At 34.7% G+C, this 27,592-nt stretch overlaps 1 long non-coding RNA gene, 1 other non-coding gene and 1 pseudogene across 2 annotated transcripts; all 3 read left to right on the plus strand.

Annotated features, from left to right (window-relative positions):
* The first annotated feature begins 1,475 nt into the window (after positions 1 to 1,475).
* LOC132185232 (G-type lectin S-receptor-like serine/threonine-protein kinase At1g67520) lies at positions 1,476 to 22,156 on the plus strand (annotated as a pseudogene).
* Positions 7,695 to 10,116, plus strand: LOC132179913 (uncharacterized). The gene is made up of 6 exons (XR_009439986.2): positions 7,695 to 8,044; positions 8,261 to 8,356; positions 9,217 to 9,320; positions 9,487 to 9,588; positions 9,712 to 9,762; positions 9,841 to 10,116. It is a non-coding gene; the product is annotated as an uncharacterized LOC132179913 (long non-coding RNA).
* Positions 22,157 to 23,737: 1,581 nt separating the features above from the next.
* On the plus strand, positions 23,738 to 26,464 carry LOC132185818 (uncharacterized). Its single transcript, XR_015912895.1, has 2 exons — positions 23,738 to 24,102; positions 24,554 to 26,464. It is a non-coding gene; the product is annotated as an uncharacterized LOC132185818 (transcript).
* The last annotated feature ends 1,128 nt before the right edge of the window (positions 26,465 to 27,592 follow it).

Here is a 27,592-nt window from a genome sequence, read left to right on the forward strand (position 1 = left end):
ATATGAGTGTGGAGGTGCTATCTCCTATGAGACTTGGGTATGTTTCTAGAGCGCTCATGAAAGCCATTTTATGGTGTAATAACAAAAGATGCAGAGTGAGTAAGGATGAGTTTAAAACTCTTAATGGATCCATAGTCCCTACTTATTAGGATGAGATGTTCTCTGCACACATTCTTGATGGATGCCACCTATGTGAGTGTGGAGGTGAGACTTGGGTATGTTTCTAGAGCGCTCATGAAAGCCATTTTATGGTGTAATAACAAAAGATGCAGAGTGAGTAAGGATGAGTTTAAAACTCTTAATGGATCCATAGTCCCTACTTATTAGGATGAGATGTTCTCTGCACACATTCTTGATGGATGCCACCTATGTGAGTGTGGAGGTAGTACCGCCTCCTATGAGACTTTGGCAAGTCCTTAGAGCATTCATGAAGCCCAGAGGCGCATGGCCTGTATAAGGTGCAAACCTGCTATAGAACAACCCAAATTTCTTTATTTGATTTGATTTAACTTTTCCTTTATTTGATTTGATTTATTTATTTTATTATTATTTTTTTTTTTTGAAAAAGTTATGTGGATGATAAGTTTGTTTAACTTGTAGATTTGGTTAAAAGAGTTTAACTCTACCACGATCCATTAAGTTCCTACTTATTTATCCTAAGTGCAGTTAAAACTTTCGGGTACCACATCGATGCATGCTTTCAATCTCCTTTTATTCTAGTGTTTGTAACATGTGAGGGATTGTTGTAATATATGTGTTACAAACAATTTCTTTCTTTTCAAACTCTTTTATTATTTATTTAATATCCTTGATTTTCTAGAAATTATTTTTGTGACTGTTTGGTCATTAAACACCATTTAGTCTCCATACGTTTTTTGGCCATGAGTGGTTAAACCCATTGATTTTCTTTACCGTTTGTGACCGTCTTACAAATTGGTCTTTAACTCATGTTCATGAGCTTTAGAAGGAAAAAAGACGTTGCTTACAGTTTTTGTTCATTAAATATTTTTCATGGCCTTGAGAAAATCAACCAACCCTCACGTCTATAAATTGAGCTATCAAAAGAGCATTTTGGATTAATCATTTTTTTTTTTTACTCCTATATCTCTTACAGTGTGTTGTCATTCATCAAACACTTGTTTTATGGCCTAAAGCCATGCTATATTATTAGCTCCTTTTATACAAGATATTTTGAAAATCCCTCAACGTCTTAAATCAAATGGTTTTTGTATTACTATTTGTTATTGGAAGTGTGTCCTTAACGAAGGTAGATGCTATAGTATAATTCTGGGAGGTTGCATGTCAAAGAATCCGATTGCACCGAGTTATACACTCCGGGAGGCACGAATCAACTTTTAAGGACAACGCTCTTGCATGATTATATAGCATTGTGAGATCCTTCCATACTCTACTTTTCATCTCTTGTATTTTATTTATTTTATTGTTAATATTCATATTGTAATTATTTTATGTCAATGAGAATTTGTGCACCATCTAAAATTATTTCCAACAAAGTATTCGTAAACTCCTCCATTCTTGTAGCCAGGACCAACTACTACTTTGGCCTTAGCCTCAACTGGCAATACCCCTACACCAGCGATCAAATGATCAACTTCGGCTTACTCCTCACTGAATGGCGAGCCGCCCTGGAGGAAGAGGCCAACCGCACTGGCTATGACCGTCTGCTTCTAACAGCCGATGTCTTTTACTCCTCATATTTTGGCCGTCCTTGGAATATCCCATTCAGGCAATTGTAGATAGCTTGGACTGGATCAACGTAATGGCCTACGACATTTATACCCCCATTTCCTCACCCAACTTGACTGAACCGCCTGCTCCATTGCACAACCCAATAAGCTCTCTATTTAGCATCGAGTACGGCGTCAATGCTTGGATCAACTCAGGTGCAGTTAAATAATTATTTATCTCAAAAATTTAAATTTTTAAAAATAATAAATTTAATTATTTAATTTATATTCCATATCAACGTACAGGTGTGCCAAAAAACTTCATAGTCCTCGGCCTTCCATTTTATGGTCGCAGTTGGATTCTGATAAATGAAAATAACCATGAAATACACTCACCCGCCAGGGGACGGGCGCCTGGATTAGACCCCATATCTTATAGCAAAATCGTGACCTTTATACCTCCTGCTGTGGAAAACTACGATCCCACATATGTCACGAACTATCTGATCTATAATGGGTCTACCTGGATTGGTTACGATGGTACGAATAGCATCTCTACTAAGGTTGGATATGCAAAGGACATGGGATTGCATGGTTACTTTGCATGGCATGTGGACGACGACACTGCTGACTGGGTTCTTTCAAATGCAGGTAATTAATTAATTAGTATGAATTAATTTGGTTATGACTATATATTTCTCTTTGGATTTCTAGTCTTCATTATTCTAACTTGTAACGTGTAATTTTTATTGTTGTCGCAGCTTTCCATGCATGGGACGCGGATGATGAGTACTTGCTTGGAAGCGCTTAGCTCGTATTATCAACAATATTAAGGCCAGATATCAGATATGTAGTACTTGTTTAGAAGCTTCTATTATCAGATGTATTGTAAGGCCAATAATCAGACAAGCGTGAATTTGTACTTGGTAACATACATGCTTGTATGATATATCTACAATAAGGATCCGGCTTCTATGCGGTAGTGAAAACTACTGCATAGAAGCTGTTATGCAAAATGACACAGTTTTGCATAACAGTCCATGTAAAACTGTGCCGTTTTGCATGGAATCCAAGTGCCGTTTCCCAAACTTCTCACACCGTTGGGGGAAAGAAAAATGAAGAAAATATAAAAGAGTTCTCTCTTTCCTTCTTCTTCCTTCCACTGCAAAACCCCTTTCTTTCTTTCTCTCTTTATTTCTTCTCTCAATAACAGCTTCTATGCGGTAGTTTTCACTACCGCATAGAAGCCGGATCCTTTTGACAAAAAGTAACCGCCTTAGTAAATGATGTGCATTTTAATAAATTATCCTATCCTCCCCTTCTCGGTCAACCCCCATCTGACAACATTTATAGCCTTTTGCATTGATTTCTTTGGACCTTTAAGCAAGCACCTCTCCTATCTAAATCAAAGCTAATAATTCAGTGGATTTGTTCTTGACTTTGGTAGATTTTCTTCTACTTTTATTGGCTGAGAACATGTAGAATTCTGATCAAGCGACGTTGATCAAATATTATTTTTGTCATTTGTTTTTTTTTTTACCAAAAATGTAGGTAAATATTGTCCTGTATCCATGGGGCTAGATTTAATGGTCTACATTATTATTATTTTTAGGAAAAATTTTACTTTAAACTCCTGAACTATCGCGCATTTTGAGAAGACCCTCCAAAATTCAAAAACTCTCAATTTACCATAAACTTTCAATTTCAATCAATTTATCCCATTTGTTAGTTTTAGCCGTTAATTTCTAACGAAATGCCTAAAAATACCAAATTACCCTTTGATTTTTTTTAAAAAAATTTTTAATTTGAAATTAATGGTAAATTTATAATTTTATAAAAAAGTCAGGGGTATAAATATCATTTTTTCAACGTTTAAAATCTGATGGTTTAATTTTAATTTTTTAATTTTTAATTAAGTATATGGACATGAGTTTTTAGGGGTGCTGATGTGAATTTCCATCAAATTTTGGACATAAGTTAGATGAAGGTATTATTTTCGTCTTTATCCATAACCGAGGTATAAAAACAAAAAATTAAGTTATTAAAAAATAAGGGGCAAAAAGATATTTAACCCTTAATTTTATATGATGGACCTCATATCAATTCCTTCTCCTCCTCGCAGTCAAAATCGAATCAAACTCAGAAAGTCTCGTTTTCATACTTGTGCACAAAGTGGTTATGGACTTTTCCAGGCAAGTTCCTCCTAGCTTGTATGTGGCTAATTAATCAACTTTTCTTTTGCTGAAAAATCAGATTGCCAATAGCTATGAAAAATTAGACTATAGTGCCAATATAATTCATATCAACTTGTGGGTTGATTTTTAAAATCCAACCCAAGTCTGGCATTAGGAAATTGTATGGAAATTAATGCACTTTTTCCTCTATTTCCCTTTTCCTCCCGGATTGAGATCTCCTCTAATTGGAAAGAAATTGGAGATTTTCTAATTGTTAATCGCGGCCCTTCATTTTAAATCCAATGGTCAATAAAGTGCCAGCTGCTTTTGTATAACTGAGGCATTAAATGCTGGCTTTTGTTTTACCGAGGTTTAAATAATTTTATAGACCATTGGATTTAAAATGAAAGGTCACGATTAATAATTGGAGAATCTCCAATTACTCCCCAATTGGAGGGGATCCGGATCCTTTCCTCCCTCCCCCCCCCCCTTTCTTGCCTCCTCATAGGCCAAAAATGTCGCTTTGGAGACCATATCTGCCTCCTCGGAGGCCTTATCTAACGCCTTAGGCATTTTATCTCAGTCCAAAATTTGTCCACCACGTGCTGGTTGTTTTTTTGTTTTGTTTTTATTTTATTTTATTTTTTATTTTTTTTGTATCGTTGTGGTTAGGCTTTAGTCTCTTCGTAAGTGAAGTGGCTCTTTTTTTCTTTCATTTTTGGTTTCTTTTTTGGAAACATTTTTGGCAAGGGTTTTCTCGGACTGCATTCGCAGATGATTTCTATCTTTACCTGCTTTGAAGAGTTTGTAGTCTGTTTGGATTGGATTAATCTGTCTAAGGTTATTAACTTTTTATGTCTGTCCTGTAATCTTTTTCTGCAACTGCTTTAATGGATTCACTACAAGAAACTGACTCATCAGGGGCGACTTATTAGGGGCGACTTTATAGTCGCCCCTAATACTCAACTATTAGGGGCGACTTTTAAAAGTCGCCCCTAATAGTTACTTATTAGCGTCCACATAAAAGTGGACGCTAATAATGGGTCGAAAGGGTGACTATTAGCGTCCACTTTACAGTGGACGCTAATAAGTCGACCCTAATATACACGCGGGAATTATTAAAGGGGCGCGAAAAATTTAAGGGGCCAAAAAAAAACTTTTAGCGTCCAAATTAGTCGACCCTGATAGTACACCAATAGCGTCCACTTAAGTCGACCCTAAAGGGTACGTAGAAAAAATTAAAAAAAAAAATTAAAAATTAAAATTGATGAGCAATAGCGTCCACTAAAAGTGGACGCTAAAGACCCATCATTAGGGTCGACTTTCAAAGTCGACCCTAATGCTTAACTATTAGGGGCGACTTTATCGCCCCTAAAGAGTAGGTAAAAAAAATAAAAAATAAATAAAAAAATAAATTGATGACCAATAGCGTCCACTAAAAGTGGACGCTAAAGACCCATCATTAGGGTCGACTTTCAAAATCGACCCTAATGCTTAACTATTAGGGGGGACTTTATCGCCCCTAAAGAGTAGGTAAAAAAAATAAAAAATAAATAAAAAAATAAATTGATGACCAATAGCGTCCACTAAAAGTGGACGCTAAAGACCCATCATTAGGGTCGACTTTCAAAGTCAACCCTCATGCTTAACTATTAGGGGCGACTTTATCGCCCCTAAAGAGTACCTAGAAAAATTAAAAATATAAATAAAAAAATAAATTGACGACCAATAGCGTCCACTAAAAGTGGACGCTAAAGACCCATCATTAGGGTCGACTTTGAAAGTCGACCCTAATGCTTAACTATTAGGGGCGACTTTATCGCCCCTAAAGAGTAGGTAAAAAAAATAAAAAAATAAATTGATGGCCAATAGCGTCCACTAAAAGTGGACGCTAAAGACCCATCATTAGGGTCGACTTTCAAAGTCGACCCTAATGCTTAACTATTAGGGGCGACTTTATCGCCCCTAAAGAGTAGGTAAAAAAAATTAAAAAAATAAATTGATGACTAATAGCGTCCACTAAAAGTGGACGCTAATACTTAAGTATTAGGGTCGACTTTGAAAGTCGCCCCTAATAGTTAAGTATTAGGGTCGACTTTGTGGACGCTAAAGAGTATGTAGAAAAATAAAAATAAAATAAAATTAATGATCTGAAAAAAATGAAATTTTAAATTTTAAATTATAAATTTTATAAAATTTATAAAATTATAAAATTATAAATTATAAATTATAAATTTTCTAAAAAATAAAAATAAACTTTTATAAAATTATAAATTCTCTCTTAATTTGAAATTAAAACTTTTATAAAATTAAACTCTAATAAAAAATGAAAAATTAGTTCGATCGAAGATTCAGTTCAACTCTAAGCATTTTATATTATATTAGTGTATTAGTTATAAAATGTTATTTCCCAAAAATTTACCTCCAATAATATGTCATTATTTATTTTATATAAATTATCAGATATTCGATCGATCGTGATAGGATCAAATGATTGATCAAACTTCAAACAAATTAAAGGTTCGTTCAAACATCCGTTTGGTCCTAGATCAAACTTGAAACAATTGAAATTGAAGGATTGATCGAATATCCGATCAATCATAATGAATTAATTCGATTGATTATGATAAGATCAAATGATTGAAACAATTGAAATTGAAATTGAATTAATTCGATTGATCGTGATAAGATTAAATGATCGATTAAACATCCGATCGATCCCAATGAATTAGTTCGATTGATCGTGATAAGATCAAATGTTTGATCGAACATCCGATCGATCCTAGTGAATTAGTTCGATTGATCGTGATAAGATCAAATGATCGATCAAACATCTGATTGATCATAGTGAATTAGTTCGATTGATTGTGATAGGATCAAACATCTGATCAAAAATCCGATCGATCCAAGTGAATTAGTTCGATTGATCGTGATAGAATCAAATGATCAATCAAATGTTCGATCGAAAATCCGATCGATCAAACATCCAATCGATCCTAGTGAATTAGTTTGATTGATCGTGATAAGATCAAACATCTGATCGAAAATCCAATCGATCCTAGTGAATTAGTTCGATTGATCGTGATAAGATCAAATGATCGATCAAACATCTGATTGATCATAGTGAATTAGTTCGATTGATCGTGATAAGATCAGATGATCGATCAAACATCTGATTGATCCAAGTGAATTAGTTCGATTGATCGTGATAGAATCAAATGATCAATCAAATGTTCGATCGAAAATCCGATCGATCAAACATCCAATCGATCCTAGTGAATTAGTTTGATTGATCGTGATAAGATCAAACATCTGATCGAAAATCCAATCGATCCTAGTGAATTAGTTCGATTGATCGTAATAGAATCAATTGATCGATCAAACATCCGATTGATCCTAATGAATTAGTTAGATTGATCATGATAAGATCAATTGATCGATCAAACTGAATACAATTGAAGGTTCAATCGAACATTTAATTGAACTATAAGCTTTTTATATTATCTTAGTGCATTAGTTATATTGATCTTATATTATCTTTGAATTTTGTATTGATCTTAGAATTAATTATAAGATAAATATCAACTTAATGATCTTTATTAAACGGAAATTATTAGTTAATATTATAATAATAAAAACATATTACAGGAGAAAATAAAGAAAAACAAAAATAAATAAAATAAATAAAAATTAAAAATTATAAGTATAATTTTTTTTTAAAAAAAAAAATTTTGAGGCTCATTAGGGGCGACTAAGGTCGCCCCTATTGTTAAAATTTTTTTTGAGGCTCATTAGGGGCGACTAAGGTCGCCCCTATTGAGTGCGAAAAATTTAGAAAAAGTGGCGGGATATCTGAAATTGGCGCTAATATTCTGAAATTTTCAGACCATTTTATGTTTTCTGAAAAGTTCAGACCATATTTGTTTGATCCAAATCCCTAACCCCAAAGTCCCACCCCCTTCATCACTCTCTCTCTCTCTCTCTCTCTCGATCTCTCTCACTCGGCGCACGTTTCTCTCTCCGGCAGCTCTCTCTCCGGCCCTCCTATCACTCTCCGGCGCACTCAACTCTCTCCGGTAGCTATCTCCGTCGATCTAAACCCCTCCAAGCAGTGAAGGGGCAATCAAACCCTCGGCGACCGTTTCTGTCAGTATCTCTCTCGCTCATTCAGGCCGCATAGAGGTGCTATTTCCGTTTTTGCTCTCTACGAGATCAGACTAATTAAAGAAAACGTTTATTTTATTATATAATTATCCCATTATATTTAATTTTGTCATGAATTTGTTATCTTTGTTGAAGGAATTGCCAGTTTAGATTATTTTCAATTGCATTACCCACGAGCTTCAAATTGTGCGATCCCATTCTTATGCTTCTTATGAGTTATTTGACTTGTTACAGATGAAAGATAGCAGAGATGCTGTCAAGAACGATAAAGCCTCAAAATCCTCAGCTGTTAGCTCTCTCCCACTCATTCTTGATGTGGATGACTTTAAGGTAGGCTTCAAAACGCATCAATTTATGTTATGCAGATTTGCTTATTGTCTTCCAGGTCTTCAATTTCAGCTAGGTCTTGTTAGTCTTACACATTTCTGTTTTGGTAATTAATTCGATGATTTACTGTGAGAGATGTGCTTAGAGATTTAGGTTTGGAACTTGTAGGGTGATTTTTCATTTGACGCGTTGTTTTGAGATGACTAAAATATTGTCTATTTTGTGAAGTTAATGTATGCAATTTCAGAAAAACTTAACTTATTCTTTATTTTATTTGAAAAATTAATGCATTTCATGTGCTTGACTTTTTGCCTAGGAAGGGTAATTAATTTTGGAAACTTGGAATCTTTTTAGTTAGTTAAAAGACAATGTATGGTAAATTAATGATGCCACTTTTATAAAACTGAATATTTAAACAAAATCAAATAAATGCCACCGGCGGATTAGTTGAGTTGATGGCCCGCCCTTGCAAAGCAGTGAAGTAGTAGGGGGACTAAGTCTAATTGTAGAAGTCAACAGTTGGTGAAGGTCAATGAAATCCAACTCCATCGTGCACACCACAGTTGAGGCAATTGAAAGCATCGGCCGGACACGTGATGTGTTTATTTGACTTGGGGGAGTTTGCATGCCTAGATCCGCATAATTAGCGGGATGAAATCTGAGCCGAGAGAATTGATTAATATTTAGTGCCACTGCCGATGGGTTTTATTGGGTGCACACACACAATTGAGAAAACCACATGCATTTCCCTGGTTTATGCTTTAATTCTATTCTTCTTCAATGAGGTGTGTGAGAGTAGTACTAGAAAGTAAGTGCTGCAGGACAGGTTTGGATTGATGAAACTTAGTGTTTGATTGATTCAGAATGAACCAAAGAGGGTGGATTGCGCTCGATAGCCGCTTGAGTAATTAATCTCAAGAAGGAGGTCTCTGTCCAAGATTCTAAGCACCGCAAGACACTCGCTGAGGTTAGTTAACTGAAGTGTTGCTTTGAATTGTGATACACGTAATGAGTTTTCCCATGAATCTGAAAATTGAGTTACATATGATGGTTATATGTCCCTTGTGCTTTTAATGAATTTGCTTTGCTTATAAAAAAAAAAATGATGGTTGTCTGTATCTTTTCTTTTTCAGCTGGAAAAAGGTGTAGATGGATTGTTTGATAGCTTTGCAAGGTTGGACTCACGTATTTCAAGTGTTGGACAGACTGCTGCAAAGATCGGAGATCATTTGCAGGTAGAGTTTTCCCATGCTTCATTGCCATATGCTTATGATCCTTGTAGTTAATACAATTTTATCACCATCTCTATTGAAACTTTGTTATTTTATGTTTTCATTTATATGGCGTTTTCTTGTCAGAGTGCAGATGCTCAGCGAGAAACTGCTAGTCAAACAATAGAGCTTATAAAGGTATTGTCAATTGATCATTTAGTTTATGATATCCTTTGTTAGAACGTGCTAACTGCATTATTAATTTAATCCCTGCAGTATTTGATGGAGTTCAACAGCAGCCCAGGAGACCTAAAATCGCTTGGAGTCATAGGCTTTCTTATCCTTTTCAGTGGTGTTTGTCCTTGTGTAGAACTGGAGAACAGATTGCTTGCTCGTTTTGATGCAGCATCACAGCGGAGAGAATTGTCTTCAATGGCTGAATGTGCTAAAATTTTATCTCAGGTAAATACTTTTGTTAGGTCTGATATGTAATAATTTAATTATTATTGATTTTAAACTTAATAGCTTCATTAAGTAGCTCTTCCTTCCCTCTTTCCCACTCTTTCTTCATCTCTCTCTCTCTCTCTCTCTCTCTCTCTTTGGATTTATAATATGAGGATAAATCGAATTAATCCTCCCTAACTACTTTGCTCTTTTACTTCATTTGTTTAGTCAACAATCTTTTTAACAGATGATGAGAACAAAGTGAATGCTTTTGACAAAATTAATAATTTCTTAAACAAGATTAGTAGATTTGTTGATTAAAATGGGCAATTGAAATAGACTAGTTGAAATAAACAGCTGCTTCCAATCCTTAGACCTTGTGGTTGCTTAACAAGCACTCATCCCAAATTCTCAAGCATCTATAGCTATTCAATGTAAAGCTGTTCTTGTGGTTGAATTCTTGTGGTTGAATTCTCAAGCATCCCAAATTTTCCAGTAGGTACATGTGTGTGTGGTCGTTTAATCTTGGCGGTCCATAGGGATTGTGGTGTCAGTTTCAACAAACAATGATAGTAGGTTTTTGTTATAATATAGGCAAATGTGGGTTAAGAAAGTTTATATTATAGCTGTTTTAATGTCTCTTTGCTGCCTGTAACTGTCAAAATCTACAGGGAAGGCACCCTTCCCCCTACTCACCAAAAATTATATAAAAGAGATGATTTGAAACCTGCCCAACGCTAGGTTGGATGAGAGGACCACCTTTTTTTATTGCTTGCCAATTTAGTTTGGTTGTGACTGGGATTTGACTATTTTGGCTTTTTTTATGCACTATTTTGGCTGTGACTGGGATTTGACTTGATAGCCTTTGTAAGAGTCATGTTTAATGGGGGCTGGCGGGCATTTTTTCAATGATTGTCTTGGGATTGTAGATGTCTCACTTTGTTACTTCATTATATTGGAGTTAACATGTATTAGTGGGACTGTTATTGATATATGTTAGAAGTATTGTGGTTAGGTGTTAGCCGATGTATGTTACTCATACCAGTGTTCCCTGGTTCTGCGATCGATCGCACTTGGAGTGCGATCGATCGCAGTACCAGAGAGTTTTCAAGTAGGTTTTTTATATTTTGCGATCGATCGCACTCCAACTGCGATCGATCGCAAAATGTCGGAAACCTACTGGTACTGCGATCGATCGCACTCCAAGTGCGATCGATCGCAGATTATTTTTTTAAAAATTTTTTAGGACCATTAGGGTCCACTTTGTGGACGCTAATGGTTAACTATTAGCGTCCACTTTGGTTTGGACGCTAATAGTTAATTTTTTATTTTTTATTTTATTTTTATTTTATTTTTTATTTTATTTTTTTAATTTTTGAGGACCATTAGGGTCCACTTTGTGGACGCTAATGGTTAACTATCAGCGTCCACTTTGGTTTGGACGCTAATAGTTAATTTTTTTTTTTTTTTTTTTTAAAAAAAAAATTTTTGAGGACCATTAGGGTCCACTTTGTGGACGCTAATGGTTAACTATCAGCGTCCACTTTAGTTTGGACGCTGATAGTTATTATTATTTTTTTTTTTTAAGGACCATTAGGGTCGACAAAGTGGACCCTAATGGTTAACTAAAAGTGGACCCTAATGCTTGCCTATTAGGGTCGACTTTCGCTTCCGTGTACATCATCTTTAGGGTCAAAACATTGTGACTTTTAGGGTCGATAAAGTGGACGCTAAAAGTGATCATTAGGGTCGACTTTTAAGTGGACCCTGATAATCAAACATTTGATCATTAGGGTCGGACTATTAGCGTCGACACCTTTAGGGTCGAAAAGTCGACGCTGTTGGCAACAGCGTCCACTTTAGGACCTTTAGGGGCGACTCAAAGTCGCCCCTAAAGACCTAATTTCTTGTAGTGATTTCAGCTTGTTAAAATAATAAAAAAAAAAAAAAAAAAAAAAAACGCATCTTTTAGACTTATTTGCACATAGAACAGAAATTTCCTCCGGCCCAGATGGTTTATATATAAAACTGTCAATGTCGTTTAGCCATGCAGCCTTGTTAGCTAGTCACGCCCGGGCAAGTCTTGCATGTGAAACCACCTCATGTGAAGACTTAAATTTGTCACATTCATAAGTCGAGCAATAGCAAATTAAGACTACCGCGCACATTCATTGTACAAAAACCTAAGCATTAGTCAAGCTGCTTGGAAAATACTCTTCTTTTTTTTCACGCAAGATGAAAAAGACTTTTAAGAATTGATAAGTGTTGAAATGGAGGAACCGGTTAGTACAATATAGGAGGACAAAATGATTTTTTTTTATTTTTTTAAGATCATTTTACTTTCTAATTTTGCCTAACTGATTCCTCTTTGAAATGGAGATGATCCTTTTAATTTTATAAGTGTCTAACACTTTCGAGGATCAGTAATCAGAGCAAAAGAAAAGCAAGGATGATAGTGGGACCAATGATATGACAACAAAAAAGAAAAATGTTATTTCTTAGAAAAAAAAAAAAAAGTTACGAGGAGAAATGGTAAATTAATTGTTTTCCCACTCAAGAAAAAAATTGAACTTTGTGACAAGTACTGTGTCATAAGCTCGTTTGGTAGGTTTTTGTATTTCTTTTAAAATAAAAATAAAAATATTAATAAAAAATTTAAAATACAAAATATGAAAACTACTTTCAACTTTATATTACATTACAACCAAGAAAAAAAAAAAAAAAAAATCCACTCTAAAACAAACCCTTGTGAGTTGTGACATTTTTGGTTGATAAGGAGAATGTTGCACATGAATTTGTCGGGGTATATGCACATCAGTCTTGTCCTTCTAATGGGAATAGGGGCAAAGGAAGTCTTCTCTTGTGAGGAATCTCAGGCCCCTAGCACACTCAAGGTGCAAGTTCAGAAAGTGATCACAACGCATCAAATCGATGTCAAGTGAAAACAACCCATCAGTTCATAAGCTTATTCAAAAAAAGGTCTAAAACAATTTAAAGATCAGAAAAGCAAAATCTTCTAAAATTTATGAAAACAAAAGAATGTGGTAAGCAGTCTATTTGAAGAAAACAGGGGAGGACGTATGTTAGATTCTAAGGAAATCTAGATGTATATTTTGAATTCTGAAGAAATTGATTAATTTTCTACTCTTTATTAATTGATCACCCTTTAAATAGAAAATATACGATTTGAACTTTGAGTAAAACTTCTACAATAATTGGAGATAAACTCCTATTCAAACAAGTGCACCGTACTGCAAGGCAACATTAACTCTAACACATATGACTAGTGTAATATCAACTCTAAAGTAAATAAATAGATAACTACTTGTAGACGTCTTATGGAGATGCAAAGATGCACTCCGTATTTACTATTACTACTACTAAAAAACAAACAACTAAAAGATACTTGCTAAAATACCCATATAATGAAGATAACTAGATAACTTTGTGAGATAATATATTTCCTTGAAGTATCTATTATCGTAACATTGGTGTCCGGATGAGGTCTAAAACCTGTCTAGATGAGTTTATTGGGAGGACAATAGAAAGGGGTCTTGTGAGCTTTGTTCGGAATGGGGTTGGTTCAGGTTTGGACAAGTCGTTTAACATAATGATTCAAGAAACTTGTTCGGTAGCTCGTTCAGAACAAGTCTTGATCAGGAAATTCGAGACATTCGTTCAGTTGCTTGCTCGTTTGGAACAAGTTTGGACAAGGAGACTTATGGCTGGGACTAGTCATCTGAAATAGTTAAAAGTCACGCCTGGACAAGATCACGAAAAAACAATCTTAATTGTGTGTTTTAGTAGTTCTATCACTCTATTTACTAAATAATTAAGGATGACCACCAAGGTGGTAGTTGAGTTGATAAAGCAACAGGGGATAATGTTCAATTCCCTCCCTCCTTTCTTCCTAGTAGTCACGGGTTCGAATCCGCTTGCGGTAGTAGTCCGCGAACCAGATGCTATTAAGAAGAAGTTTTACCAACTTGCACTTTGGTGGGGCTGTGGTGACGGACTCGCCTTCCCAGGCAGTAGGTATGGCTCAAACCAAACATTTCATAGTGGGTGAGAACCCCAATGATTATGCCAAAGGGAGGAAATTACACTAGTTTCCCCTTCCCGCCTTTTAATTAGAAAAATTAAAAATAAAATAAGGATGGACAAGGCCATTAGTTCTATGTAATTTTCATCAGTTCTTAATAAGAAATTATCTAGAAGTGATTTTTTTATAATCTGTTTTTCCTCGTGCTAGAAGACTTAGGGTAAAAGAAACAAGAATAAAAAAAAGGAAATATATACACTCATAGAACGATTTTTTCTTTGATATATATGAAGATTAGACACCAAAACGATGAGAAGAGAGGAAAAAAAAAAAATCATCAGAGGCCAAGTTGCCCATCATTTGGTCCATAATTGGCCTATTTTTGCTCTGCTATGTGACATTGTTTAAAACCCAGGCCATTTCAGCCTAAAGTTGGCTCTCACTTTAGCCCAAAGTTGGCTCTCTTTTTGTTTGGCCTTTGTGGTATTGTTTAAAACCCAAGCCCACTTAAGCCCTTAGTTGGCTTTCATTTTTGGCCCATTTCTCTTTCGGCCTTGTGGTATTGTTTAAAACCCAGACTCATTTCAACCCATAATTGAATTTTCATTTTGGCCTATAGTTGGCCTAATTTTATTAAAGGTGCATCTCATATCACGGTCCCCTCTAGCCACTACAGTCGAAAAAATCAAACTCAAGGTTTCAGCATCTTCCACTTTGATTATGAGAATATCTTTCTATTGATTGTAATTGATAAAATCAAATCAGAAATATTTAATACTGATTTGATTTTATCACTCATATCATTTTGTATTCTTTCCACATCCCTATAAATAGAGATAATCTGTATTGTAAACATATCATTCAATAAAGAGCCTAATGTACCTTTTTGGGCTTTATCTGTAGACGTAGGTCATATACCGAACCACGTAAATTATTCCATAATTTATTTCTTTTTAAATTTCATTATGAATTTATTCACTTCAAATCTTTGATCTTCTCTTGGTTTTGAGAAGAGAATAAGCTAGTGTTGTTCGTTTTTGCAATTCATCACATCCACACTGCATCAAACACCATCTCTCTTGTTGGCACCAAGCCCCATTGGAGCCACCCTCACTAACTGAAAATGTAGAGTAATGTTATAAGTCTTTTTAGAATCCTCCTAGAGTCATCCCAAATGCGATATAGCTTTTAAAATCATGATTGAATTTGAGATGTGATTTATTAACTTTTAATCTATTGGTGATTTTAAAAGCCACATCACATCTTGGATGACTCTAGAAGGATTCTAGGAAGACTTATAGTATTACTCGAAAATGTATGCGAACCCAATATCATGAAATGTTCTCATTTCCTAATTATCCGGCTACGAATTGGGAGATTGTTTTATTATTAATAGAAAAAATTACTCATCTATAAATTTATTAACTTTCTCATGTCTTTAAATAGACAGCTACAATAAGATAAGATAGAAAATACCCAATTCATGATATATAAACATAATTAATTTTAAAATAAAACTAATCTTACTACTAATTGATAACTATTATTCCTTGATTAAATAAAAGGGAGAACTTCATTAATTACCCCATAATCTTTCATCACTTTTGTAATCACACTCATATCTTTAAAAAGTTGTAGTGTTGGGTTGTTATCGGTACTTAAAAGTTTATGTGTTACCCATACCGTTAGGATTTAGGGTTAAATTCTGACGCCGGGCAGAACTAGGATTGTTCTGACAGCGTATAAAAGCAGCAGAAACTAAGATTTGAAGATAAAAAAGGGAATTCAGGAAGAGAGAAAATCCCTAAGTGCCCCAAATAAGCAAACAGAGAAATAACTCTGAAAGACTTAAATTTAATTGATAGTATAAACTGGATTGAAAAACAACAAAGACTAGATGCCTTTATATAGGCTAGGCACCTCCTAAACTAACAAGGAAAAGGAAAAGCAAACCTAACTGGAAAAGGAAAACAAATCCTAATAGAAAAGGAAAAACCCAATCCTTATTGAAAAAGGAAAACTAAAACACACATGCATAATTAAAATAACAATTTTCTAAAATTCCTCCTGCATCAGTCTCTCCAGGTTGGAAAGAACTCGCCCTCGAGTTCAAATCATCTTTTCCTCTATCTTTTGGATGTCCAATTAATCCCTTCCATCCTGTACTTCTCAACATCAATGCAACTTGATACCGGAAGAGAAACAATTTACAACCCATCACAACATGACTGCGAATGGTAGTTTGAAAATTCTTCATATCATATTGAGATAATTCAATCTTCACACGGTATTCATTTATCTTCTCCCATTCGTGCGGCATATAAATCTCCCAAAAAGGATCAACTATTTCTTCCTCATTGAAAATAAAATTTTCCTCCACCTCAATAAGATCTTCATCGTCGACATATGTATCATAAGTTGGTGGAGAATTCCAATCCATGAAACATTGAGAAGGATCTTCAACATCTTCCTCATATTGAAACTCTTCATCAACAAACTTAATTCCAAAGTCTAAGTCTCCATGTCGTTCATCCCGAACACGCTGTTCCCGAAATAGAACGGGCTTGTGATACGGGTTCTCGAAATTAGATTTTGAATTGCGACCATCAATATCGCAATACATCTCCAAGTTTTGCGCCGCTAGACGTTGGGTTAACTCCGCAACCTGCCTCTGCAAATCTTCAATCATCACGTCTTGTATACTGCGCTCATGGTAAGGGACTTCCTCCCTCGGAACCTGTCCATGTCGACCGCGACCACTAGTCATGAAAAACTAATGAAAAAAATTCATCCCAAGAAGACGCTAAGCTCTGATACCAACTGACGCCGGGCAGAACTAGGATTGTTCTGACAGCGTATAAAAGCAGCAGAAACTAAGATTTGAAGATAGAAAAGGGAATTCAGGAAGAGAGAAAATAACAAGTAGGGAAGAGAAAATCCCTAAGTGCCCCAAATAAGCAAATAGAGAAATAACTCTGAAAGACTTAAATTTAATTGATAGTATAAACTGGATTGAAAAACAACAAAGACTAGATGCCTTTATATAGGCTAGACACCTCCTAAACTAACAAGGAAAAGGAAAAGCAAACCTAATTAGAAAAGGAAAACAAATCCTAATAGGAAAAGGAAAACAAATCCTAATAGAAAAGGAAAAACCCAATCCTTATTGAAAAAGGAAAACTAAAACACACATGCATAATTAAAATAACAATTTTCTAAAATTCCTCCTGCATCAAATTCTAACCCCATCTTAACTCCATCCATAACACTATTTCATAGACCATATTTTATTTTGATGTATCTAATGGCGTACATTATGCTACATTACTTAGAATTTTAAATTACTTGACATGTAAAATTTTAAATTTTAAAGTAGAGATGATATATTTCATTATCCAGATTTTGTTTTATAGATTGAAATTTTAAAATCTATCATAAATGATACACAAATAATCATCAATAATTTTGAGTAAGCAAAACTCGTAATCTTCACGCGCACAAAGCTAGCCTATCCATTTTTGTCTATATGCTTGCGAAGCACAAAATTAACTAAGGGTGCGTTTGGCATTACGATTTCATAAATAAAAATGTAAGTTTAAATCAAATCGCAGAAAATTTATTGTTTGGGATACTTTGATGTAATTCAAGCTTCATTAGACAAATTGTACTTAATTAGATTAGTAAATGTAAAAGGTCATGTTTTGTTATCCAGTACGGACCAATATTTTAGCAGTTCGGATGGGACAGTTGAAGAAGTACATTGAAGATTTCGAGAATGCTCCGTCCTAAGTCTCATTCCAAACTCAGTTTGGATGAATGAAGTTTGAAGCTTAGCACAATGGTCAGTTCCAAGTACCATGCTAATTCAAGTGTCGTTCTAAGTCCAGTTCGGACGGATGAAGAATGGAGGTTGGCAGAGTGGTCCATTCCAAGTGCCATTCTATTTCAAGTCCAAGCGAAAGATTTTATGGGAGCTCTTTTAAGTCATAGAACCTTGTGTTGGGAGAGAATTCATGTTGTTTAGAGCCGTCATGGTATTCCTTTTTTCGAGTGAGGTTTTGAAAACCACATAATTAAACCTAGATCTTACAAAAAGCCTACAGCCTATCGGAATTCCAATAAAAAGAAAATCAAGTAGAGAAATTTTTAAACTTGTCTAGTGTCAATTTTAAAGGTTTTGTAAGTAAGAACTTTTTTTAATTCTATTTGTTCTATAATGGATTGATTTTTTGAGTTGACTACTCCAAAGTGAGTTTACTCTTAAAGAGTTCTTAAAAAAAGTTTCAACTTTGTCACAAAAATCCTTTTGTGTTGATTGTTTTATGCTTTCATATATTTTTAATGATGATATTTGTTGTCGGTAATTTTAAATTTCGTATTAATTGATTGGAATCTCACGTATATTTTTCAGACTTTGTCAATGAAAAAGGCCCTCAGAAAGATGACATCAATACGTCACCTGATTAACCCCCCTCCTCTCCACCACTTTCAAGGCAAGCTTTTTACTTTCTTCAGAACTGAAGTATATATAGCTTTGCTCCCATGATGTCCAAAATCATCGTCATTCTTCTTTTCCATGTCTTTCTTTCTTTACAGTACGTGAAGCCTTCAGCTGCACAAACTTGGATCAGAGCAGGTTACTGGTACTACGGTAGCGGTTATTTGTTACCCATTTCAGACATAAACTCAGCCCTCTTCACTCACCTTATTTGCGCTTTTGCTGATGTAAATCCTTCGTCCTCCGAGTTCTCTATCCCATTCTCTGCTCAGCCATACTTCACCTTCACCAACACCGTTAAACAAAAGACCCATCAATCACCACCCTCCTTGCTATTGGGGGCTCAAGTGCAAACCACAGTCCTTTCATCGATGGGCTATATATAAGGATATCAAGACTTACATTCAGAGAAATGGGGGTGTCGTAATATACAAGCCTACATATGTTGTGAAATCCTGCACAGTTGGATCGATCAGTCTGGATCTGCTTTGATGATGCTGTGGTTGTCCAAAATAAGGTTTCTTATGCCAAGCAGAAGAAACTACTTGGTTAGGTTGCGTGGCAACTCCCTTATGATGACAATTCGGAACTTTCTCTAGCAGCAGGTAAGAGATCGATGCAGCAGACTTATTTGATATTATTTGTTAAAATAATATACTTTCTTAGGAAGCATGATTAGATGTTTGATAAGGGTATTCGTACTCCCGATGGTTGTACCTATCATATTGCACTTCAGCTTTCATCAGCTGCATCCGTAAGTTACCTCCATTTTCACCTATTTAGAGGTGCTAGTGGTCTGAATTGAGTTATTCTATCTAAGTTTGGTTTTAGCTTCATGTCTAAGCTTATTTTAACTTCTTGTCTGTCATGTAACCTCTTTTATCTTTAATGAATGCTGGTTGGTTAAAAAAAAAAAAAAAAGAATATTAATCTAACTGCCCACATATGTAAAGAATTCAAATACGTCAAGATGTCAATGCCCTTTCCGCTTCATATATGTCTAAGTTAAACTTAAAATTTTGAGTTTGTTAACGAAATTTTAACTAAAGAATTGAGAGTTTAATGAGAATACTCTTAGACAAGCTCTGTAAATATCAAGAGCCAGAAAGTAAAAAAGTGAAAGCTATTTAATTTTTTACGCTTATATATTCATTTTCATTATTTCTCCCTTCTACCAAAAATAAAGAAAGAATTAAAAAAAAATATTTAACTAAAGTAGAGAAAAACCTATAGAGTTCGATGTTTGGTTTCTTTTAAAAATGGCTCTCCAAATTTGAAAATCTAGATTTTTATTTTCAAATTTAACTTTTGTTTGCAAAGTTCACTATATGTGCACTTATGTTTTTCTAGAGTTGGCTGGCCTTAGGAAACTGACTTTTAATTGGGTTGTCTTTGACAGAGATAAGACATTACATATATGCCATTGATATGTACATGTATAGAAGATTATCTGGCATGCTTTAATAATTAAACTAAACTATACAAACATCCAATTATTTCAGCAATCGAAAGTATTAGAAGCTTGACAGTGACATTGTTTTAAGATATTTTCTGACATATTAGTCTCTCATATATTCCATCATGATCATGAGATGCTTTATCAGCTAAAGGGGAAGGAAATAATATTAATGGACAACACAAGGGGCGATTATTAGTGATCGTTTTGACTACAACTGCTACCGTTGTTCTCCTACTGGGGCTTGTCATTTGTTGCTTACGAAGGAGAATGTTCAAATTAAAAGGTAAAGTCTTTCTACGGCATTTACTCTCACCATCTATAATTGGAAGTTAGGATTATTTACTATTAACCACCATGATTGAGAATCTGACACTTTTGGGCATCTACTCTTCTTTTTTGTGTTTTTTTTTTTTTTTTTCCTGTTAATATACGAATGGTTGTTACATCTAAAGAATCGGAGTCCAAAATTAACCATATGGCAGCTGCAGGAGATTTTAATGGCAATGTTCCTAATCTGCAAGTCTTTAATTTAGCTGAGATTGAGGCAGCTACAGGTAGACTTTCAATTGAAAATAAACTTGGAGAGGGAGGTTATGGTCCCGTTTACAAGGTAAACTTCTAGTAGACTACATATACATGTGGGATTGCCCCCATCATCGTTACAAATGCTTCAAGTTTTAGACTAAATAAATTGGAAGAATTGAAACATAACTCTATCTACAAACCACTCCCACGCTACATTTTGGTAGGAGGAGTAGAAAATGTCTTGCCGTATCTTAATGATGGAAGGATACCAATTAATCATGGGTGTATTACCAAATGGACAAGAAATAGCAGTGAAAAAGCTTTCAAAAACATTTACACAAGGGTTTGAGGAGTTTCAGAATGAGGTTATACTTACTGCAAAACTGCAACATGTAAATCTTGTGCGACCTTTGGGATATTGCATTGAGAGGGATGAAAAAATGCTGATCTACGAGTACATGCCAAACAAAAGCTTGGACTTCTACCTCTTTGGTCTGATATATATCTTTCCTGCAATTCAATTACAGTGAATGAGAGAATAATGTTAAATGCAATATACTATTGCATCTTTTGCATAGAAAGCTGCATGCCAATAATTCCTGATGTTGACACTTGTGCCAAACACCCTTTAAGCTTAAAAACAGCCAAGGTTATCTCAGTTCAAGCTTATAGGGATACTGGCACAAGGTGTCTTTTTAAATATTTGGGCATTTTTTTCGCATCTTATTTCTTTATTAGCCCCACACTTAATTTTCACTATGTAATTTGACATAGACCCAATGAGACAGTTTCTATTGGATTGGAGAAAACGCGTTGACATCATTGAAGGGGTTACCTAGGGACTTCTATATCTCCAAGAATACTTAAGAATGACAATTATTCACCGAGACTTGAAAGCTAGGAACATTTTAATAGATGACGAGATGAAACCCAAGATCTCAGACTCTGGTATGGCTAGAATTTTCAGGAAAAATGATCGTGAAGCAAACACAGATCGGGTTGTTGGAACATAGTAAGTACTTTGCCTAAAAAGCTTTATAACCTATGCTTTCTTGTTAGTTAAATAATTAATTTTGATGTTAAAAAATCGAATGCAGCAGTTATATTCCTTCGGAGTATGTTAGAAAAGGTATGTACTTCATCAAATCTGATGTTTATAGCTTTGGAGTTCTACTTCTACAAATGATTAGTGGCAAGAAGACTACTTGTTATTATGGTTTGGATGAGAGTCTAAACATCCTAGAATATGTAAGTAAACATTCCTAATTAAGACAACTGTGTATCAAAATGTTACACTTAATTGTTTTCTTTTGCTAAGTATTTAATGCTTAATATTCTATAACTTCATACATATGAGCTGTGGAACGAAGGCAAAGGCATGGAATTTATGGATTCTACTCTGGATAACACACCTTCATCGTAGAAATTAATTACATGCATACAAATAGCTCTTTTATGCGTTCAGAAAAACGCTAATGACAGGCCATCTATGTTAGAAGTTTCATTAATGCTAAAAAATGAAACTGCTACTCTAACAATTCCAAAAAAGCCAGCTTTTTCAAGGAAAACAGATGAAGAGGAGGAAACTAAATCCACATTCCAGATTCCACAGCGGGCACACTAAAGCATAATTTCCTTTTTATTAAAACTTTCATGAGTATCTATCTTTAAAAATTCTCACAGATTAACTAGGACATCTATATTCTTTATTATGTTTGATAAATCATTAAATCACCATCTAACAATTCTTGATCCACATAATTAAATTGTAAAGACATTTAAACCTAGTACTCCAAAGTCCTTAATAAACTATAAATACATTTAATACATCATAACCAAACCACATAGGATCTTTTAAAAAAGGTGTACATATGACTCTAGTTTAGCAAATACATTTATCATGTTTTATATATATATATATATATATTTTTTTTTGGCAAGATCGAACTGATAAATGAGTAATGCTACAAATTTCTTTTGTGTGCTTTCAAAATTGATATGATTTTTAAAATTACCATGAAATCAAAATCTAATAATAATCTATAACAAATTCAATGATGATTTTGGGAGAACACAAAAGAGACATAAGTGAAACATTTAGCATTACTCCTGATAAATGTCTATTATAATTTGGTGGTTGTGTAAATATTAAATTTTTGTTAAGAGATATATTATACTCCCGCCGCATTAAGATGAGGCTCTTTCAATACACGTATGCTCATGATGTTTTAGACTTGCTGAATAGTGGACTCACATATTCACCGATAAAATTGTATACTATTTAACAGTTAATTAGCACCCCAATGCTAAAAAAGGGTGAACAAATATTACCGAATTGGTGATTAGGCGGGTGAAATATGCCTAACAAAATATGTAAAGAATGTTATAAATAAATGTTTATGTTGTATATGCTTAAGCTATATGATAATTAGTATGTGTTGTTATTAAATTGTGTTTTACACCAAACATTATATAAATTGTTTTACTCTTTTTATATTATAGAGTATGAAGTTAATTATATATGTAGAGAAGAAAATGCAAAGGAAAATTAAGTTTGATTTTACTAGTATATATGTATATAACACCTCTCTAAAACAAAACGGCTATAACATTTTATAGACAAACATTTTTGAAAATCATGCGTTGTTATTGCTGCTTTAAAAGCATACAAAAATGAATTTTTAAATGAAAATGGGGCTCACTTCACACGCGACTAAGGTCAAGATATTTATATTTCTTGAGCTATGAACTCACACGTCCACCTGTAAACATCTTTGAAGAGGCGGTTGAGGAACACCCGTACACGTGTTTGGACTAGTGTCCATGAGGTTGGTAGGAGCCCTCCACCTTGTGTTAAGTCGATCAGTTTGAGGAATGGCAATGTGGCATGGTTTGGAATATTGTAAAAACAAGTATTTATATTGTAAAAACAAGTATTTATACTACAAATAACACATCACATCCGACTAAGATAATTGCCTTAATTTAAACACAGCATATTTGATAGTTGGCCTTATTAATGTAGATATATAATACAAGCTTCTTAATTAACACGACAGATTTGATACAGGCCGGATCCTTGTCAAAAGCCATAAGGGAGTTTGGGAGTTAGGCTTATCAATTGCTTGGGATAGAATATGATAGATTATTTTATTTATTTCTTTTCCTATACACAGGAAGCTTGTAAACGTTCGTTACAACAACTTCGACCATGATATTTTGAAATCAATCAAATTTGAGATTTTTCTCAATTTTCTCTGAGGAGAATTATCTTTCAACCTGCGGGTTGTGCTGCAATCTGAGGATTGTGTTTTCTTTTCTTGTTTAAGAGATGAAGAAGCTCTTAAACTTTTGTTACCAAGTCTTCGGCTGCGTCACCCATCTCCACCTTCATAGTAAATCCAGCTCAACAATGTCCCACCGCCAACCATCCTTGCCTTTTCTTATCCTCTGATTATTGATCATCTTTCAACTCTTTCCAAGCCTTTCCATCGCAATGCAGAAGTAGCAGATAAGTTTTAAGCCGATCTTAACGTTTATCCGAAGCCAAATTCCATATTTTTTCAAGCTGTGAGTATCAATTGGTGCCTGCTTATGTGATCATTTGAGTATCTTTTCCTTTTTGGTTTTCCTACATCAAATAGTTGGGCTGGTTTGTACTCTGAAAACATATCTGCTACTGCTTTTTAAAAGGTATTTTTTGTTTTAATGTTTTTGTGATTACTTTATATGTTGAATTATTTGTTAATATTTTGCTTGTTTTTTTTTTTAAGCTAAAAAGCAAAAATCGGTCCTAAAAGAGTATTAACAAACGAGGCTATATATATGTTTATGGAGTCGGAATCAGGGAGCCTTTGGGTCCTGTTTTGCTATTATTGTTTACTTGAACTGTGATATGCATTTGTGAGCTTATTTCGTTCACTAAACTGGAAGGTCGTTGCTGGTCCCTTTCTATTTATATTGTTTGTTTTGGTGATCATGGTACTTGTAATTTGAAGATGATTGTCTCATTGTGTTGCAGGGTATGGTTGAAGGCTGTGTTCTGTGAGAGTAAGTGGATCTATCTCTTTGGAAGAAGCTGATTTGTGTTCATATTTCGGGTAAGTTAGCCAGCTCAATCATTTAAAAGTTTCACCATTAGAGAGGGAGATGGAGCTTCAACATTTCATCCACGGACATCCGTTGATCTTCAACGAAGATGTAGATGAGGATTATTATGGTTATTATAAAAATTACAATGTTTGCCAGAAACAAGTATCGGGTCCTAATTACAGTTGCAAAGAGTGCTTTTGGTTCCTCCTTCATAAATCATGTGCACAACTACCCCACGAGTTGCGGCACCCGTTGCACCCCAAACATCCCCTTCTTCTCATCAAGGCGAATCAAGGAGGCAAATGCGAGGGTTGCAATACAGATCATCTAGACGCCTACAGCTTCATTTACAGTTGTTTTGACTGTAAATTTAACCTTGATACAAAATGTGCTTCTCTGCCGCTCACCATCGAACCTAAAAGTCATGCCCACCCATTGACCCTCATGCAGAGATCTGTCTCTTTCACTTGCGATGCTTGTGGGAAACAAGGCAAAGGCATGTTTTACTCATGTGCTGTCTGTCCATTCTTGGTCCACCTAGAATGTGCTTCCTTCCCATTGACTGTCAAGCATATCCGTCACCACCACCCTCTCAACCTCATGACCAACCCTCTTCACAAATCCGACCATCCACTTTGCCAACTCTGTGTTAAAAGTGTGGACACAGACTACATGGTCTATTATTGCTCAACTTGTGATTTTGTTACCCATCTTCATTGTGCTGCAAATGACAAACTGTGGGGTGAAACATATGTGCCAGAATGCCATGATGAATCCGCTGATTCCTTTAGTACTTATGTTGTCTTGAAATCCATACTGGGAGAACCCGTCGAAATTAAACATTTTTGTCATGAGCATGACTTGAAGCTTATCGATGAGCAATTTGAGGATAGAGAAAAATGTGATGCGTGTATGTGGCCTATCTCCACTCCGTTTTATAGTTGTGCTGAATGCAAATTCTTTCTACACAAATCTTGTGTTGAATTACCCAAAAAAAGTCACACCCACTTCATCAACATCCCCTCATTCTCGATCAACCCCCCCCCCACTTGATGCTAATAGGAAATTGGTGTGTAATGCTTGTGGTCGCACTTGTAATGGTTTGACCTACCATTGTGACAAATGTGATTTCGATCTTGATGTCCAATGTAGTTTGATGCCTGACATGTTTAACCATGACGGTCATGAGCACCGACTTATTCTTTCTAGCGCATCATATTTTGATAAGTGCAGCTCTTGTGACTTGCTAGGAACAACCTTCTTTCGTTGTGCTAATTGTGAATTTTCTCTAGATTTCAAATGTGCTACACTACCACATATCATAAGATACGGACCGTACGAACAACTATTTACCCTTTGTTATAAAGATGAAGATGATTTTGATAATGAATATTATTGTGATATTTGTGAAGAAAAACGAGATCCAAAGCACTGGTTTTACTATTGTAAAGATCTCACTTTTTTTGCTCATCCCAACTGCATTCTTGGGAAATCTTCATATATCAAATGTAGGAGGACTTGTCAATCTGACATGCAAGAACATCGCCTCATTTTGGATGACAAGTGCGAGAGCGGCCATCGTCTATGTGATGAATGTGGTAGTCTTTGCAATGGCTTGACTTATACATGTGTCTCTCGTGATTTGAGTCTTCACAGGTGGTGCTTTCACAAGATTAAAGCACTAAGATGGTGGCTATATGTTCTAAAGGAAGAAGAGGGAGAGGGAGAAGAGGGAGAGGGAGACAAAGATGAAGACAAAGAGGAAGACAAAGATCTTCGTCGAAGTGGAAAAAGAAGAAGAGGAAGAGGAAGACGAGGAGGAAGAAGAGAGAGAGTTTGAAAAATGAGATGAATAACATTGTATATTATTATTATTTTTTTTTGACATGTCCACACAAGGGAAGGGGAAGGGAGGATTCGAACTAGTGACCTCCGCTTCATGAGGCGTGGTTCATAGCCGATTGAATTACCCCTTGGGGACAATAACATTGTATATTATGCTCAAGAGGAAGTGTCTGCATTGAAAAATGCTATTTACTCCAATAGAAGCTATGCACGAGCATTTGTATTGAAATGTTTTGAAGGTAATTATTGGGTTGCTTTTAATGTAGTTAAATGCTTTACAATAGTGTTGCTGAAGTAGTGCTAGTTGTTTGAAGCAGAAAATTCATTTGGAAATTGGGTTCCTGAAGGGATATATATAGATAAATGCTCCGGAAGTGCTACATTCTCTGTTTAGTAGTGTTATTTCTTAAATTTACTTACTGTAATATAAGAAAGATCTGTGTAAAATTGTGATGGGTCATTTCAAGTAAAACAAAATATTTTTAATCAGTAAACAAGATTCATTGAAATACAAGTACTTCATGATCGAGAAGTAATTTTTATGGGCTCTACAAGTTGCAGTGTATTGAAAACTTAAGTAAGGCCTCTAAATAACAAGTCATTTAGTAACATAGGAGAAAGAAAAATAAAAAAAAGAAAAAAGAAAAAAAGGAGATGCTGTTTGGTGTTAATTTGATTGTTATATTTTGAATTTTAAAATTAAATTATAATGAAAAAAGTTCACGTTGCTTTATAGTCTAGTGTTTTCTTGAAAGCAGGGCATGTGAAAATAAGTCCAAAAGATGCATTCTTATAGAATAACATTTTATTATCTATCTTTGATTTTTCATCAAAAACAAAAACAAAAACAAAAAACTTTTTATCATGAAGAACAAATATATCTATATAAAATTATTGTTTATTAATTAAAATTCAAGTAATTTTAAGATAGCTATTGAGGATGACAAATATGCATTATGATTAATTATATGGACTTATAATCTACTCATATCATCCAGACAGTCGTAACAGGTTTAATAATATATATGTTGTCTTATAGTAAATTTGTTGCCATGTGGTTTAATATTTTAAAATAACATTTTTTTAAGTGTTATTTTAAAATATTACTTATTACTATGTATAT

Source organism: Corylus avellana, chromosome 7 (assembly GCF_965113065.1).
Source record: "Corylus avellana chromosome 7, dhCorAvel1.hap1.2, whole genome shotgun sequence".
In the NCBI taxonomy this organism is placed as follows: domain Eukaryota; kingdom Viridiplantae; phylum Streptophyta; class Magnoliopsida; order Fagales; family Betulaceae; genus Corylus; species Corylus avellana.